The 18574-nt window shown below is 37.2% G+C and overlaps 1 protein-coding gene across 1 annotated transcript in view; it reads right to left on the bottom strand.

Moving 5' to 3' along the window:
- NUDCD1 (NudC domain containing 1) overlaps nucleotides 1–18574 on the bottom strand; it is a 95100-nt gene that overhangs the window by 22681 nt on the left and 53845 nt on the right. The window lies entirely within an intron of this gene.

Raw genomic sequence — 18574 nt, 5'->3', positions numbered from 1 at the left:
AACCAGTCCATCCTAAAGGAGATCAGTCCTGGGTATTCATTGGAAGGACTGATGCTGAAGCTGAAACTCCAATACTTTGGCCACCTGATACGAAGAGCTGACTCACTGGAAAAGACCCTGATGCTAGGAAAGATTGAGGGCAGGAGGAGAAGGGGACAACAGAGGATGAGATGGTTGGATGGCATCACTGACTCGATGGATGTGAGTCTCAGTGAACTCCGGGAGTTGGTGATGGACAGGGAAGCCTGGCATGCTATGGTTCATGGGGTCGCAGAGAGTCAGACACAACTGAGCAACTGTACTGAACTGAACTGAACAAAGAAGGATCAGAAAGAGAAATTAAAATAACAATCCCATTTACCGCTGCATCATAAAGAATAAAAAGCTAGGAATACCTACCTCAGGAGACAGAAGACCTATAGGTGGGGAAACAGTGGAAACAGTGTCAGACTTTATTTTTCTGGGCTCCAAAATCACTACAGATGGTGACTGCAGCCATGAAATTAAAAGACGCTTGCTCCTTGGAAGGAAAGTTATGACCAACCTAGATAGCATATTCAAAAGCAGAGACATTACTTTGCCAACAAAGGTTCGCCTAGTCAAGGTTATGGTTTTTCCTGTGGTCATGTATGGATGTGAGAGTTGGACTGTGAAGAAGGAGTGCCAATGAATTGATGCTTTTGAACTGTGGTGTTGGAGAAGACTCCTGAGAGTCCCTTGGACTGCAAGGAGATCCAACCAGTCCATTCTGAAGGAGATCAGCCCTGGGATTTCTTTGGAAGGAATGATGCTAAAGCTGAAACTCCAGTACTTTGGCCACCTCATGCGAAGAGTTGACTCACTGGAAAAGACTCTGATGCTGGGAGGGATTGGGGGCAGGAGGAGAAGGGGACGACAGAGGATGAGATGGCTGGATGGCATCACTGACTCGATGGATGTGAGTCTCAGTGAACTCCGGGAGTTGGTGATGGACAGGGAGGCCTGGCATGCTGTGATTCATGGGGTCGCAAAGAGTCGGACATGACTGAGCAACTGATCTGATCTGATACTCCAAAACCTGTAAGATGCTAATGAAAGAAATCAAAGATGACACAAGTAGATGGAAAGATATATCAATTTTCTTGAATTGAAAGAATCAACATTGCCAAAATGACCATACTACCCAAAGCAATGCACAGATTCAATGCAATCCTACCACAGTTACCAATGTCATTTTTCATAGAGCTAGAACAAAAAAAAAATCTTAAAATCTGTATGAAGTTACAAAAGACACTGAGTAGTCACAACTACCTTGAGAAAAATGGAGCTGGAAGAATCAGGCTATACTGCAAAGCTACAGTCATCAAAATGGTATTGTACCAGTACAAGAACAGAAATATAGATCAATGGAACAGGAGAGAAAGCCCAGAAATAAACCCACACACCTATGGTCAATTAATCTACAATGGAGGCAAGATCTTTCCCGGTTGCTCAGTGGTAAACAATCTGTCAGCCAATTCAGGAGAGGAGGGTTCAATCCTTGGGTTGAGAAAATTCCCTGGAGAAGGGATAGGCTACCTTCTCCAGTATTCACGGGCTTCTCTGATGGCTCAGACAGTAAAGAATCTGCCTGGAATGCAGGAGACCTGGGTTCAATCCCTGGGTCAGGAAGATCCCCCCAGAGGAGGTCATGGCAACCCATTCCAGTATTCTTGCCTGGAGAATCCCCCATGGACAGAGAAGCCTGGTAGGCTACAGCCCGTGGGGTCGCAAAGAGTCGGACGTGACTGAGCGACTAAGCATAGCGCACATAATGCATTAACACATAAAACAGAAAACAGCACGATCTTCTCAGGCCTCAAAAAACAGCAGGGGAAGAAAGAGGTCTCAGGAAACTTTTGGACTTTCCTGGTAGCTCAGACAATAAAGAATTTGCCTGCAATGGAGGAGACCGAGTTCAATCCCTGGGTCAGGAAGATACTCTGGAGAAGGAAATGGCAATCCACTCCATTATTCTTACCTGGAGAATCCTATGGACAGAGAATTGGGGTCCATGGGACCACAAAGAGTCAAACACAACTGAGTGACTTTCACTTCAAAGGAGACAAGAATATACAGTGGAGAAAAGACAGTCTCTTATAAGTGGTGCTGGGAAAACTGGACACCTAAATGTAAGAAAATGAAACTAGAACATTTTTTAACACCATATACAAAAATAAATTCAAAATGGATTAAAGACCAAAATATAAGACCAGATACTATAAAACTCAGAGGAAAACATAGGCAGAACACTCGGACATAAATTGTAGCAATATCCTTTTCAATCCGTCTCTTAGAGTAATGGAAAGTAAAATAATAGTTTATTATTTTAAAATAAATAAGAAATGGAAAACAAAAATAAACAAATGGAACCTAATTAAACTCAAAAACTTTTGCACAGCAAAGGAAACTATATACAAAATGAAAGGACAGCTCACAGGATGGGAGAAAATATTTGCAAACAATGCAACTAACAAGGGATTAATCTCCAAAATTTACAAACAGCTCAGGCGGTTCAATAGCAAAAAAACCAACAACTCAATCAAAAAATGGGCAGAAGATCTAAACAGACATTACTCCAAAGAAGACATACAGGGAATTTCCTGGCAGTACAGTGGTTAGAACTCAGCAAGCACTTCCATTCCCAGGGGCCCAAGTTCAATCTGTGGTCAGGGAACTAAGATCTGGAAAGTTGTGCATTCAAAGGAGAGAGAGAGAGAAAAGAAGACATAGAAATGGCCAAGAGGCACATGAAAAGAAGCTCAACATCACTAATTATTAGAGAAATGCAAATCAAAACAACAATGATGTATCACCTCACACCAGTCAGAATGACTTCATTAAAAGTCTACAAATGATAAATGCTGGAGAAGGTATGGAGAAAGGGGAGCTCTCCTGCACTGTGGGTGGGAATGTAAACTGGTACAGCCACCATGAACAGTATGGGGATACCTTAAAAACTAAAAAATAGAGCCACTATATGATCCAGCAATCTTACTCCTGGGCAAATATCCAGAGAAACCCATGGTTAGAAAGGATACATGCACTCTGATGTTCACTGCAGTGTTGTTTACAATAGCCAAGACATGGAAGGACCTAAATGTCCGTGAACAGATGAATGGATAAAGAATATGTGGTACATATATACAATGGAATATTCCACTAAGAAGAATGAAATAATGCCATTTGCAGCAACATGGATGGAGATTACCATACTAAGTGAAGACAGAGAAAAACAAATGTATCACTTATATGTGAAATCTTAAAAAATGACACAAATGAACTTACTTAGAAAACAGAAAACACTCACAGGTTTAGCAAACAAACTATAGTTACCAAAAGGGAAAGGTGGGGAAGGGAGAAGAATTTGGGAGCCCGGTATTGACAAATACACACTACTATATTTAAAATAGATAACCACCAAGGACCTACTGTATTGCACAGGGAACTCTACTCAATATTCTGCTGCTGCTGCTGCTAAGTCGCTTCAGTCGTGTCCAACTCTGTGCGACCCCATAGACGGCAGCCCACCAGGCTCCTCCGTCCTGGGATTCTCCAGGCAAGAACACTGGAGTGGGTTGCCATTTCCTTCTCCAATGCATGAAAGTGAAAAGTGAAAGTGAAGTCACTCAGTCGTGTCCAACTCTTAGCGACCCCATGGAGTGGAGCCCACCAGGCTCCTCCATCCATGGGATTTTCCAGGCAAGAGTACTGGAGTGGGGTGCCATTGCCTTCTCCGACTCAATATTCTATACTAATCTAAATGGAATACAAATTTGAAAAAGAACAGATATTTGTATATGTGTAACTGAGTCACTTTGCTGTATACTTGAAACTAATTTACAACATTATAAATCAACTCTGATAATAACTACAAAAAAACAAAAAAAAACACCCCTCAACTATTTAACCTAATACAACTTGACCTAACACAAATTGAGGTCAACCAACTACAGCATGGACATATTTTAAAGTATAAATGGAAAAACTACCTACAGAGACCATGTACTGGGCTATAAACAAGCCCGAATAAATTTTAAAGACTGGTTATCTCTAATAAGCACAATGACGTTAGTGAGAAATTAGTTTAAGAATACACACACACGTCAAAAAAATCCCTACACAATGGGAAATTAAAACACCTAACCTTATAAATAAGAATGGATCAAAGAAAAGAGTAAAGGATGTTAGAAAATATGTTAAGCTGAAACAAAATAGTGTAACTTATCAAAGTATATGGAATCAAGTTTAAATGGTACTTTGAGAACAATTTATTGGTTTAAATGCATTTATCAGAGGAGAGGTGCTACAAACCAATTACCTATGTTTTCACCTAAGAAGCTAGAAAAAGAGGAATAAACTAAACCCATAATTAGTAGATAAAAGAAAATAGTAAGAGAAAAAGGAATAAAATATAAAATGGATAAATAATGTAAAAAAATCAATGAAATCAAAACGGGTAACTTAAAAGATTAATAAAATTAATAAACTGATATAAAGGCTGACAGAAAATAGAGGAGAGTAAACATATAACAAAATACAAAAGAGGAGCCATTACTACAATTCTATAAACACTAAACAGACAATGAGAGAGTATTTTGAAGTACTTTTGCCAATAATTCAACAGCTTGGATGGGATGGATTAATATATGAAGGACAACAATGATCAATACAAGCTAAAGAGGAAACAAAATCAGAATGGCTCTGTATCTACTAACAAAGCTAACTTCAATTAAAACCCTTCCCACAAAAAAACTCCAGGTACAGGTATTTTCAGCAATACATTTTACCAAACACTTAAAGAGCAAATAACATCCATCCTATACAAACTCCATCAGAAAATAAAACCTCTCAATTCAAGAGGACAGCATTACTGTTATTTGAAGAAAAAAAATTACAAGAAAACCACAGACTAATATCTCTATGAATATAGAAATAAAAATCCTTAAAATAATGCTCATGCTTCAATTTTTTAAAAATTAAATGATAAAACTGAACATATTAACAGAATACAAGACAAAATCCACATAATCAAAGCACATACCCAAAAAAGTACTTAAATTCACCAAAATTCATGATTAAAAAGATAAAAATCTCAGCAAACTATAGGTGAGTTCCTCAACCTAATATATGAAAACTCTAATATCATATTTAATGGTAAACTACTCAATCTTTCTTCCTAGGACCAGGAATAAAATAAAGAATTTTACTCTCATCATTGAAATTCAACATTGCATCTGATGTCCTACTTAGCACATTAAGACAAGAAAAAGAATTTTAAATATCTTTATTCAGTCATTATCCTGTACATAAATATACTTATTTATCTACCAAAAAGCACTAGAAAAAGAGAATTTATAAAAGTTACAATATAAAGTCAATGAACTTTACTTCTATGTAAAAGACAAAACATACTCTAAAAAAGTATATGCTAATTACAATAGCTTCCATAATATGAAATAATGGTATTAAAATGAACACTAAAAACTTCAAAATATTGCCAAGAAACATTAAGACAAACCTAAGTAAATGCAGACATACATTGTCCACGAATGACACAACATTATTAAGGTATCAATTTTCAAGTTGGCCTACAAATTAAATGCAATTCCAATAAAAATCCGACCAAATATTTCTGTACAAATTGAAAAGCTGACTGTAAAGTTTTTTCAAAAACAAAACCAATTTAGGAAAATAAAAACAAAGATCCAAGACTAGAACTATCTGACAGCAAGACTACTACAAAGCTATAGAAATCAAGCCAATATAACACTCTCTAAACAAGGCATCAGCAAACTTTTACTTAAAGGGTCAGACAGTAAATACCTCAGGGCTAAGGGCCATATGGTCTTTTAAAACCACTCAACTGTTTGTATTATAGTTTTTATTCCAACAAAACTCTTTTACCAATTGGGTGGGGGCAGGTAACCAGTAGGTTCTTATCCTGTTCTAGATACGAACCATTTGCCTCAGATGTGTATTACAAATATCTCTTCCTCACTTCAAGTTTCCTTCTATACTCTCATAATGTTATCTTTTGATAAACAGATGTTCTGAATTTTGATCCAACTGAACACTTGTTTTTTTACACTATTTATATGCCCTGTCCAAATAATCTTTACCTACTTCAAGGCCACAAAAATTTCCATTTTCTTCTACACACTTGTATAGACATGCAATTCATCTGTAATTGATTTTTGCATATGGTGTGATGTAAATGTCAATAAAGTACTTTTCTTATGGCTATCTCACAGACTAAAGCCATTTATTTTGATCATCTTTCCCCCCACTATACTGTAGTATCATCATTGTCACTTATCAAGGATGTACTAATTGTATTCATGTGTTAGATTTATTGCCCATAACAACAAAGAAACTACATTTTTTTTAATCAAGTATTTATCAAATCCTCCAGCTAGAAACATGAAGGCTTTCTCTTATCTGGTGTGTAACGGGCAATCTCCCTGGGGAAAAGATTGGAGAATAAAGAAAGAAGTCCTCTAAGTGGGACTTGGCACTTAATTTCTGAAAATATCTTGTACTTTATAAGATTTCAGATGAAAGTTTATTAAATATTCTATCGAAAACAAAACTTCTAAGAATATCTTCCCATAAGATGCTCTGTATATATGAATTCATATTCTAAGAAAAAATAGTCAGTCAAGTAACAATCTCATTGATACTTCAAGTGTTAAGTCACTTAGTCATGTCTGACTCTTTGTGACCCCATGGACAATAGCCCACCAGGCTCTTCTGTCCATGGAATTCTCCAGTAAAGAATACTGGAGTGGGATGCAATTTCCTTCTCCATTGATACCTCAGGGAAAAGCTAAATTCTAGTGGACTGAGGGCTTGATACTATGTAGAAATTTAAGAATCAAAAAGTATGTGATATGCAACTAAAATAATCTTTCTTTGCAGAGAAAAGAAGGTAAAAATGGAACTGAAGACAATTTCAAATAGGTCCATCACAGGTAGCATTAAAAATAACAACTGGCAACAAACAATTGACATTATCTATTATATTTTCATAACCCTGAAAGAAACTGAAGTGCTTTCATTTGAATCACACTTATGACACCAGTATTACCATGATACCTGAACATTAACTTGTAAGAAAACAATTATTCTAAAAATTCTTGCATTTCTGCACATCTTTCTGGCAGAGGCACTAATGTGTTCCAGACTACTATCTCATGGTGGTGTTAGAACAACCAACCTTGGAAGATAAATGATCTCCCTCCAGAGCAAAAATTAGACTTGTTAGTAAACAAGTAGCATAATCTTTCTCTCCTGAGCGAAGTCAGACAAGTTTTCTGGCTACCTCCATATTACACTGCAGGAATTGGGGCTCAGGGAATTGATCCAAATGTTGATACTCTAGCTAATGTTACTACTGTCAGTAATAAACTGTCCTTTCTGACCCAAGTCTTGAGTTTTTTACCAGCATTTATGAAACAGTGGCAGGCTAATTTGTTAGCTTACAAGAAAGTTAAAAATCTCAAACCTACTACCATTTTGGAGAGAAAGAATGGATGCTGACAGAGCCACAGCTCTCCTAGAAAATATGAGGGCCTTATGGTTTAATTTATACTATCTGAGTGCAGTCTGTGGGGACTAGCAACAAACATAAAGATCAAACTGTATAATAAATCAGGCAATGAATAGTCCCCTACTTTACTGCCTGGTAATTAGGAAGAATTGGGGACAGGGATGCAGACTGCTGCCAGGGAAGAAGCTGATTCATAGTCAGCTGCTTGAATGGTGCTCTGGTGGTTGCTAACTCTTCCAGAAGAGAACACCTCTTTATCAGTCTAGTGGTCAGATTCAGGAACAACTAGCAGTAGGATATGTCTCCTTCCATTTTCAGACACTGTAACAGAGATATACATCTACTCTGATCATGAAAGCAGGGGAATTATTACATAGCTTCATTGCTACTATAGTCAAATTTGATGTAATCACTAAATTATAAATTCAGTACCCCAAGGAGCTTGAAAGCTGGAGAACCACTGATTTAGATACTTTCTAAATGTATTTCCTTCCTCTATAAACTCTGAGCCTACTCTTAATATCTTTTTTAAAGAATTAGTATACAGAATACATGCAATTTCTAGTTTTCTTAATGATACTAATCTAAAAGAATTATTTCCTGTTTGTACTTCCTCTGCTTACTGTCTCAATGACTTATAAGTTACAAATATTCTTTTCAGCTGTTTCATTCTCGTGTTTTAAGCAGTGCATGACAAACACCACATAATCTAGAAAATTCACTGTAGTTTAATTTTTTAAAAACATCCTATCACCTTTTGATGGTTCAAGGCTATATTTAATTTGATCAGTGTTGTCTGGCAGTAATAAAAGGCACTTACAAAATTTTAAGTTTTCTAGTATTCATATTAAAAAGTAAAGAGAAATGGGATATATTAATTTTAATAAATGTATTTTACTTAACCTTATCAACTATCATTTCAACATGAACATTCATATAAAAGTCATTATTGATAATATATCTCAAATTCTTTTTTTCATGCTAAGTTTTCAAAATCTTGTATATTTCACGCTTACATCTCAACTAGCCATATTTCAACTGCTTGAAAGCTATGTGGCTAGTGGTTAATGTTTTGGAAAAAAGCAAAAATAATTCATTTTCAACTGTATCTAAATTCTGATTTGAGCTTTACACCCTAGTGATCACATCTCATTACTTTTCTTCTTCAGTTCTGAAATTTAATATTTCTCTTTTATTACGTTGCTACATATATTCATTTAACATTTTACTTTCCAAATGTCAAATTCTAACCCTGATTTACATTTCATTCAGGGAATTTATATTTTGGAAAACCTGTCATTTACAATATAGAGTTATGACCTTTCTGTTTTAGTACTTTTTCTTCTCTAAAATTAGGACGCATACTGACCTTTCCATGTATAGGTAATTTCAAATTGTCCAAAGTCATGACAAATGAAATCAAGAAGAGAAACTTGAAATAAACACTGCAAAAAAGAGTACAAATTACCCAAGTATTTGAAGCCTAAAATGGATGTACTACTGAACAGCCACAATGCTAGAGCCTCCTTTATTCCTTTCCCCAATGACAAGCCAAGTGGTAGCTCTCGGGTATAACAAGACACTATTTTTGTACAAGCTGCATTTAACCAGCTAGACCTTGACTTTCACACAATACACTGACCTACCAAATCTGTTGTTTAAAAGAAGATGGACTGAGTATTATTTGTTGGAGATGTTCCAGTTATTATCAGTCCACTTATTCCCAAACATCCATGTTTATACATTTTTATTTCATGGAATCTTGGCCTATATTCATAAAAAGTGACTAATAATAGAAAAGTCAAATGCTTGTCATTATATAGAAAAATGTTGGCCTCAAATTTAACTCAACTGAGATACTGGTTCAAGATAGCAATGAAAAAGAATACTGAACTCACCTCCTCCCATGAAGGAGGGGCAAGCTTTTAATTCAACACCCATCTAGGAGCCTACTGAAATACACTTCAAGGACAGAGGCCAGTAAGCTCCATCTCCTGCACTCTCCCTCTGCATCTCTTCAGAGCACCAGTATCTCCCAGAGAGAACCTTGCACACACATCTGGTGCCCCTGCTTTCCCATCTGTACCCTGGTTTTGTGGCTGCTGCCCAGGGGATGCTCACTGTTGGCCTGGGTCTGGCAGTCCGTGCGGCTTTGTGTTCCTGGTACCGTGGGACTAAAGCAATTAGACACAGTTTCTGGTTGGCTACCACTATCAGGGCTTAATGCAGATGGCAAGATATACTCCAGTCTTTCTGTGAAAAAGGACTCTGCCTGTCCCAGAGCTTCAGAGGAGCGACAGGCTTCTCGTGTGACATATGTAAACGCTTACTGAGTTGCTTTTTGGAGGCTGAGGCCAGTGGTCACCATCTTTGCACATTCCCTCTGCCTTACTCTAGGTCACTGGTATTTCTAGGAAAGGAGCTTATACACTCATCCGGTGCCCCAAATTTTGTGACTGTCGCCCAGGGTACACCTCTAGATCATCTGGCTCTGGTGGACAGTGGGACTTACGTCTGCAGTCCACAGGACTGTACGTATTTGCATACTTTAAAAGCTGATGTCTGAGGGTCTGGCTTCCAATCAGACTGAATTCAGGTGCTGACTGAGATCCTCCATTTTGGGACGCTAATAGGTCTTGCCACACCCTCAGCTGCTACGTCGCTTCAGTCGTGTCCAACTCTGTGCAACCCCATAGATAGCAGCCCACCAGGCTTCCTGTCCCTGGGATTCTCCAGGCAAGAACACTGGAGTGGGTTGCCATTTCCTTCTCCAATGCATGAAAGGGAAAAGTAAAAGTGAAGTCACTGCAGCCTACCAGGCTCCTCCGTCCATGGGATTTTGTAGGCAAAAGTACTGGAGTGGGGTGCCATTGCCTTCTCCAACACCCTCAACTACTGAAAGCCAAAATAAGATGCTTGGACAATCACAAAGTTTGAGAGGCAACAAAGAACTAGGGGCAGAATGAGACAATTAAGCTTCATCTCCTTTACAAGACCACTTCTTTAACTGGGAGAGGTGGCTATTTTATTTAATGGACAGAAACCAACACAGAAAGTCAAGGAAAATGAAAAAACAGAGGAATATGTTTCAAAGGGAAAAACAAGATAAAACCTCAGAAAGAGACCTTAATGAAACAGCAGTAAGTGATTTAACTGATAAAAGAATTCAAAATAATGGTCATAAAGATGCCCACCAAGACTGAGAGAAGTAGGAACAAACAAAGTGAGAACTTCAGTAAAGCTTTAGAAGATAAAAGAAAGTGTCAAATAAAAGTCACAGAGCTGAAGAATGCAATAACTGAATAAACTAAAGATGAGAAGACACAAAAGGATCATTGAGGTCAAACTTAGGATAGTTCAACTCACTCAATCAGAGCAGCAAAAAGGAAAAAAGTGAAGACAGCTTAAGGGACAACATCAAGCAGACTAACTTTCACATTATGGAACCCCAGAAGGAGGAGAGAGAGAAAAAGTGACAGAAAACTTATTTGAAGATAGATTGGTGGAGATGTTCTATTATTTGGGTAAGGAAACAGATAACCAGACCCAGGAAGCCCATAGAGTTTCAAATATGAAGACCCCAAAGTCGGACCCACAAGACACCTTGTAATTAATGCGTCAAAAGCTAAAGAGGTGGAGCAAGAGAAAAACTTTTTACATACAAGGGAACCCCATAAGACTATAAGCAGATTTTTTCAGCAGAAACCATGGAGGCCAGAAGGAAGTAGCACAATACTTTCAAAGTGCTGAAAGGAAAAATCTTCCAGCCAAAAGTACTCTACCTGGCAAAACTGTCATTCAGAATGGGAGGAGATAGAATTTTCCAGACAAGCAAAAACTGAAACAGTACATCACCAATAGACCGGCCTAATAAGATATGTCAATGAAACTTCTTTAAGCTGAAACAAAATGGAGCTAATTAGCAAAAAGAAAACCATAAAAGTATAAATCTCACTGGCAAATGTACAGAATATAGTAAAATTCTGAATAATCTAAGTGGTAAAGGGTGTGGGTTAATTTATAAAGAACGTATGACAAAAGTAGTAAAAATAAAGAAATAAAGAAACAACAATTTGCTGAGGGATAAACAAAATAAATGGGCTTCCTTAGTGGATCAGACAGTAAAGAGTATGCCTGCAATGCAGGAGGCCCAGGTTCAGGCCCTGGGTTGGGAAGATCCCCAGAAGAAGGAAATGGCAATACACTCCAGTATTCTTGCCTGGAAAATCCCAAGGATGGAGGAGCCTGGCAGGCTACAGTCCATGGGGTCGCAAAAAGTCAGACATGACTAAGCAACAAATACACAAATAAGATAAAAAGATGTAAATTGTGAGATCAGAAACAAAACATGGTGCAGGGGTTGTAGAGCTTTAGAATTGTTAAACTTAAGTTTCAAACTTGAGTTGTTCAAACTTAAGTTGTTATAAACTTAAAATAGAGTGTTATAAACATAAGTTGTTTTATGTCAGCTTCATGGTAACCACAAAGCAAAAACCTCAAGTAAATATAAAGAAGATAAAGGAATCTAAATATACTACTAGAGAAAATAATTAAATCACAAAAGAAGTAATCAACAGAAGAAGAAAGGAAAAGAGCAACTTCAAAACCGAAAATACATTATTAATAATTACTTTAAATGTAAATTGATTAAAATAAAACCATCAATCAAAAGAGTGGATGAATGAACTAAAAAACTTGAACCATTTATATGTTGCGTATAAGAGACTCACTGCATACAAGGAAACATGAAGATTAAAAGTAAAGAGATGGAAAAAGATATTCCAGGCAAACCAAAACAAAGTGGAGGCAGCTCACTTATATCAGACAAAATACACTTTAATACAAAGACTACAATAAGGCACAACAAAGGTCATTATATAATAAAAGGCTCAATCCAACAAAAAATTTGGACATATTTATGAACCCAACATAGGAGCACACTTGTCTATATAAAGCAAACATTAACAGACCTAAAATGAGAAAGGGTCAGCAATACAATAATAATAGGCGACTTCAATAAGCCACCTTCACCAATGCACATATTATCCAGACAGAAAATTAATAAGGAACTATTGGTGATTTCAGCCATGAAATTAAAAGACACTTACACCTTGGAAGGAAAGTTATGACCAACCTAGATAGCATATTCAAAAGCAGAGACATTACTTTGCCAACAAAGGTTTGTCTATCAAGGCTATGGTTTTTCCTGTGGTCATGTATGGATGTGAGAGTTGGACTGTGAAGAAGGCTGAGCGCCAAAGAATTGATGCTTTTGAACTGTGGTGTTGGAGAAGACTCTTGAGAGTCCCTTGGACTGCAAGGAGATACAACCAGTCCATTCTGAAGGAGATCAGCCCTGGGATTTCTTTGGAGGGAATGATGCTAAAGCTGAAACTCCAGTACTTTGGCCACCTCATGCGAAGAGTTGACTCATTGGAAAAGACTCTGATGCTGGGAGGGATTGGGGGCAGGAGGAGAAGGGGACGACAGAGGATGAGATGGCTGGATGGCATCACTGACTCGATGGACGTGAGTCTGGGTGAACTCCGGGATTTGGTGATGGACAGGGAGGCCTGGCGTGCTGCGATTCATGGGGTCAAAAAGAGTCGGACACGCCTGAGTAACTGATCTCATCTGATCTGATTGGCCCTAAAAGATACATTAAACCATATGGCCTTAATAGATATAAACAGAACATTCCACCCAAAGGCAACAGAATAAACATTCTTTTCAAGCATGCATGGCACATTCTACAGGATAGATCATGTTAGGCTAAAAAACAGGAATTAATAAATTTAACAAAACTGTATAGTATCAGGATCTTTTGCAACCACAAAAAACTTGATATTAAATATATGACAAAAACTCAAACATTTACAAATGTGTAAATTCAAAGTGAGATTAAATTCAATGTGAATTCAATACACCAAAATTATGGAACACAGCAAAAGTAGTTCTGAGAGGGAAATTCATACCAATAACTGCCTACAATAAGAACAATCTCAAATAACCTAACTTGTACATCTCAAGGAACTAAAAATTACCCAAGTTCAAAGTTAGTAGAAAGAAGGAAAAAAACAAAAAATCCAAGTAAAAATAAATGAAATAAGAGACTTAAAAGACAATGAAAAGATCAATAAAACTAAGAATGGATTTCTTGAAAAAAATACACAAAATTGACAATGCTTCAGGTAGATGTGCCAAGAAAAAGAGAAATGAAATCAGAAATGAAGGGGACATGACAACTCATATCACAGACATTCAATGAAGTATAAGAAACTTCTATGAACAATTATATGCTAACAAATTGGACAACCTAGAGTGCCGGGGTCCTGCCCCGGCTGATCCAGGGTATTCAAAGCGGGGACGGCGTCAGCGACCTATTTATTTAAATATTTTATCAAAGATATAAAGAGTAATAGGATGAGGATAGCTCAGTAGGAAAATTCAGTGGAGAAAAGAGGCTGAGTAGCTTGGTTTACGCGGGAGACCAATAAAACTTCAAGACAAGAAGTTTGCACCACTTACGTAGGCCGCAGGCGTCCTTCCGTTCTCCCGAAGGAGAGGAGACACTGAGGCCTCCCCGGTCGGATCTTAGAAGCCCAGGCATAATTAGTAAGCATGGTGGGTTCCGCACTCCAGATGGAGACTCAACCAGAGTGAGAGAGAGAGCGACATGGGGAGACCAGTATTTCGAGAAACTGATCCCAATTCTTATTTTCCATGGTCTACTTTTATACACTGAGATGTTATGCAAAAGTCACGCGGGGTCAGCAGTCCTGACTTTTATCAAAGTCAGGTGCTTCATACAAATGTATACAGAGGTCTTAGGGGTGTTACATCATCTTCTGGGCAGGGGGGCCTGCTGACAATTTACGACCCTCTCCTTGTGACAGCGGTCAGTCAATCAGGACACTTATTTCTCCAGGGCTGATTATTCTCAAAACAGACGCCACCCAAATAAAGTTACATTCCTACAGGGTGAGGGTGTAGTGGGTTTTAGTTAAGGAAAGAATTTACTTAGCCTAAGGTCTAACGTGATTAATATCAAAGGTTAATTCTATATATTCATTAATGTGTGTAAGGGCAGGGGATATGGAGACTTAGCAACAAACATTGGCTCAACAAATGAAAAACCCTTCACCAACACAATTTCTAATTAGCCCATTATACTTATACTAATAGTTTTCTAACTTTTCTAAGGAACCTGTTTTTAGAAGGTTTAAAGCATCTCGTGCCTCTCAAGGTTGGGAGGCTGTGAGCAATCACATGTGGCCCGACGAGCCTGTCAGGCAGGCTAGAGAACCTTCAGAGGAGTTTGTAGGTTAAAACACTCTTATCACGCCCAGGAATTATTATTAACTGGAGCTCTAGGTTAACTCCTTCTCCGAAAGAGGTGGTGGGGGACAGCCCCCCGTAAAGTCAGAGATGTAGGTGAGAGGACAAAGTAGTAAAGTAGGCAGGCTCTGGTTATGGGGGTAGATGCTCGAGGAGTTCCAGGGGGACTCCTGAGGCTCGATCCCGCCTTTGCGTATGTCAAGCCTCCTTCCTCATGACCTTTGTCACGGGCGGAGTACCTCACTCTGGCCCCCAACCCTAGAGGAAATGAACAAACTTACCAAAACTGAATAATGAAGAAACAGAAAATCTGAACAGGCCAATTACTAGTAAGGAGTAATCAAAACGTCTGAACAAACTGAAGTCTAGGACCAGGTAGCTGCACTGGTGAATTACTAATTCTTCTCAAACTCTTTTTTGGGGAGGGGGAAGAGTAGGGGACATGTCCTAACTAATTTTGCTAGCTCAGTATTACCTTGATACCAAAACTAGACAATATCACCACAAAACAGGTATCTACACACCAATATCCCTGATGAACACAGATGAAAAAATCAAGAAAAGCCTAGCAAGTCAAATTCAATAATACATTAAAAGGATGATACAACATGAAGTGTTTCATTATTCCAGGGCCACAAAGATGGTTGAGTAGCTACAGATCAATAAATGCAATCATATACTATGTTAACAAAATGAAGGATAAAAATCATACTATCATCTCAATAGACGCAGAAAGCACTTGACAAAATTCAACGTCCCTTTACTGAAGGGTTTATTGAAATAAACCCCTTCTTGTGTGTGTATTTAAAAACTCTCAAGAAGAAACTTACCCTAACATAATAAAAGCCATACATGACAGGCCCCCATTTAACATCATACTCAATGGTAAAAAGTTGAAAACTTTGTTCTGAGATCAAGGACAATGATAGCCACTCTTGTCACTTCTATTAAACATACTATTCAAAGTATTAGAAGAGCAATTAGGCAAGAAAAAGAAAAGACATCCAAATTGAAAAGAAGTAAAACTGTCACTTTACAGATAGGATATGATATTATATCTACAAAACACTACAGATTTCACCAAAAAACTGTCAGAACTAATACACAAATTCAGTAACATTGCATGATACAAAAATATACAGGTATCTGTTACATTTCTATACACGAATAATGAACTATCAGAAAGAGAAATTAAGAACATAACCCTATTTACAGTTGTATCCAAAAGAATAAAATACCTAGGAATACATTTAATCAGGGAGGTGAAAGTCCAGTACACTGAAAACTGTAAGACATGGTGATACAAACTGAAAACATAAATAACTGTGCTCATGGACTGTAAAATTAATAATGTTAATATGTCCATATTACCCAAAGCAATCTACAGATTCAAGGCAATCTCCCTACAGTTCCAATGGAATTTTTCACAGAAATAAAACAATCCTAAAATTTGTATGGAACCACAAAAACCCCAAACAGCTAAAGCAATCCTGAGAAAGAGAACAAAGCTGGAAGCATCACGCTCCTTGACTTCAAACTATAATGCAAAACTATAATAATTAAAACAGTAAAGTACTGGCATAAAAACAGATGCATAGATCAATGGAACAAAACAGACAGCCCAGAAATAAACCCATCTATATCTGGTCAGTTAATTTATAACAAAGGAGAAGAATACATTATTATACTTAAATGAGATATTAACACTGAACTTTGATTAAATATTTAAAGTATGTAAAAAATGCTGCAATATTTAATTAAATATTGTCCCTATAAACTGTGATGTAATGAGGGATTGTTTATATATTTCTTAAATTTCCAAAGATAGGATCTGCTTATAAGTCTATCATTCATGCTCTATGGGAACACATTTTATTCAGACTGCAATGGTTTAGAATCTTGAAATTATAATTTATGATCCTGGTATTTAGGGAAAATTATGGTGAAACATCCTGAAAGTCCACAGATCTAGTTTCTAATACTGGCTCTATCTTTGATCTCATGTAAACCTCACCTACTATAGCCTAACAGATCTGCAAAATAAAAAGATGAAATACAGTTCTACAGATCGAAATTTTTTTTTTTCAAAGTTAGAAGGATTATCCCTGTTTATTATGTATTATACTTCTTTCCCACTCCTGATGTATATTTCTATGACACTGAGAAGGTCCACAGCTATAACACTTCACCTTCTATAAATCCTTAAGGAGTGAAGTGACATTTGGTTGGTAAATGTAAGAAGAAATTTCCGAGTATATTCTTCTCAGCTCTATCAGCTTTTTCCTCTAGGGAGCTAGAGGCCTCAGAGAATAAGATGCTTCCTCTGCCCAACCAGAGTCAGCCAGATCTGGTTTGGCACTGCCTGTGACTAAGGTTAGGTGCTATTTGCTAAATTCTAGGATTTAGTCAGCAGACAGGGCATTTGTACCCTAATTTGCCAGTAATAAAGGTTTTATTTCAGTCCCCTTCTATTTGTCCTTGGTTTTAACTTACGTTAAACAAAGGAAATAGCGAGCAGTATCATTAACTAGATGCCTCTCAGTGACCAAGATTAAACTACTGATCAACACTACTTAGTACTACTATACTACAATGAAGCAAAATTCTCAGAGAAGCTAAGCTAAAATAGTAACGTTTTATGACATCTAAGATCAGGTGCCTTCTCTATAAAAGTTAGGCAGGAAGCAGGATGTAAAAGTTATAGCTCCTAAGACTATAAGTTTAGGAGGAAAGGCCAGATTCTTCAAGAATAAATAGTCTACAGTTAGTCAAGGTTCAAGAGTTTTTCATCAGTCGTACTTAGAATGATTTTCTAAAATCTAACCCAAGGCAGTAAGAGTGTGTAATGGCTCTTCTTTACTCACAATAAGGGAGTTATCTATGGGATTATATCAGAACTAAAAAAAAAAAAAAAAAAAAAAAAAGCAAAATGCCAAGAAAACCTAATAACTTTGATCATCTGGGCTTTGGATCAGCAACCAGACTGCATAAAATAATATGATCAAGACTCTGTTCAATTAGAGGAGTGACTGAAAAAGAACAGGAGACATAAAAGTACATGCAAATTTCTTGAGATCCAAGATGGAACCATTTTTATTTTTATGATTGTCACCAACAGATCAGTCTAAAAATGTTTTTAAGCACCTATCAGAATCAGGACCCTTGGCAGGTGTTAGTTACACTGTGGTAAGCAAAATGTTATCTCTGTGCTGTTCAGAAGTTATTCATGTTATATGTTGATGAGGTGGAGAGCACAGCAGATGTAGAAATTAATCTTAAGAGTAAGTAATTTTGGTATAAGCTTCAATGACACCTTTTTCTACCCACTGATCTTATGCAATTCCACATCACTTCTCTACACAGGTACAATCCAGAAATGCTCCTTTTTATAATTCCTTTGAGTATCATAATATCCAGCTATTAGTTTAAAAAAAGTTAAGTATCTAAAAAATATTACAAAAGGACAGTGAATGAGAGGAACAGTTAGGTATTAAGTTGTCATATACTGCAGGCACAACTACATATAAAAAACATGCACAGAAAAAAAACCACTGAAAGATATCACTATGCAGCAGCACCAAACATATGACACTGCTTAACTACGGTGACGGTATGGAAAGATGGCTGCTTTCGGAAACAAAGACATTTGTCACAGACAGTAAATGC

Source organism: Bison bison, unplaced genomic scaffold (genome assembly GCF_000754665.1).
Source record: "Bison bison bison isolate TAMUID 2011002044 unplaced genomic scaffold, Bison_UMD1.0 scf7180017864491, whole genome shotgun sequence".
Taxonomy (NCBI): Eukaryota; Metazoa; Chordata; class Mammalia; order Artiodactyla; family Bovidae; genus Bison; species Bison bison.
The sequence above is the reverse complement of the archived record's forward strand: the minus strand, read 5'-3'. Positions and strand labels throughout refer to the sequence as shown.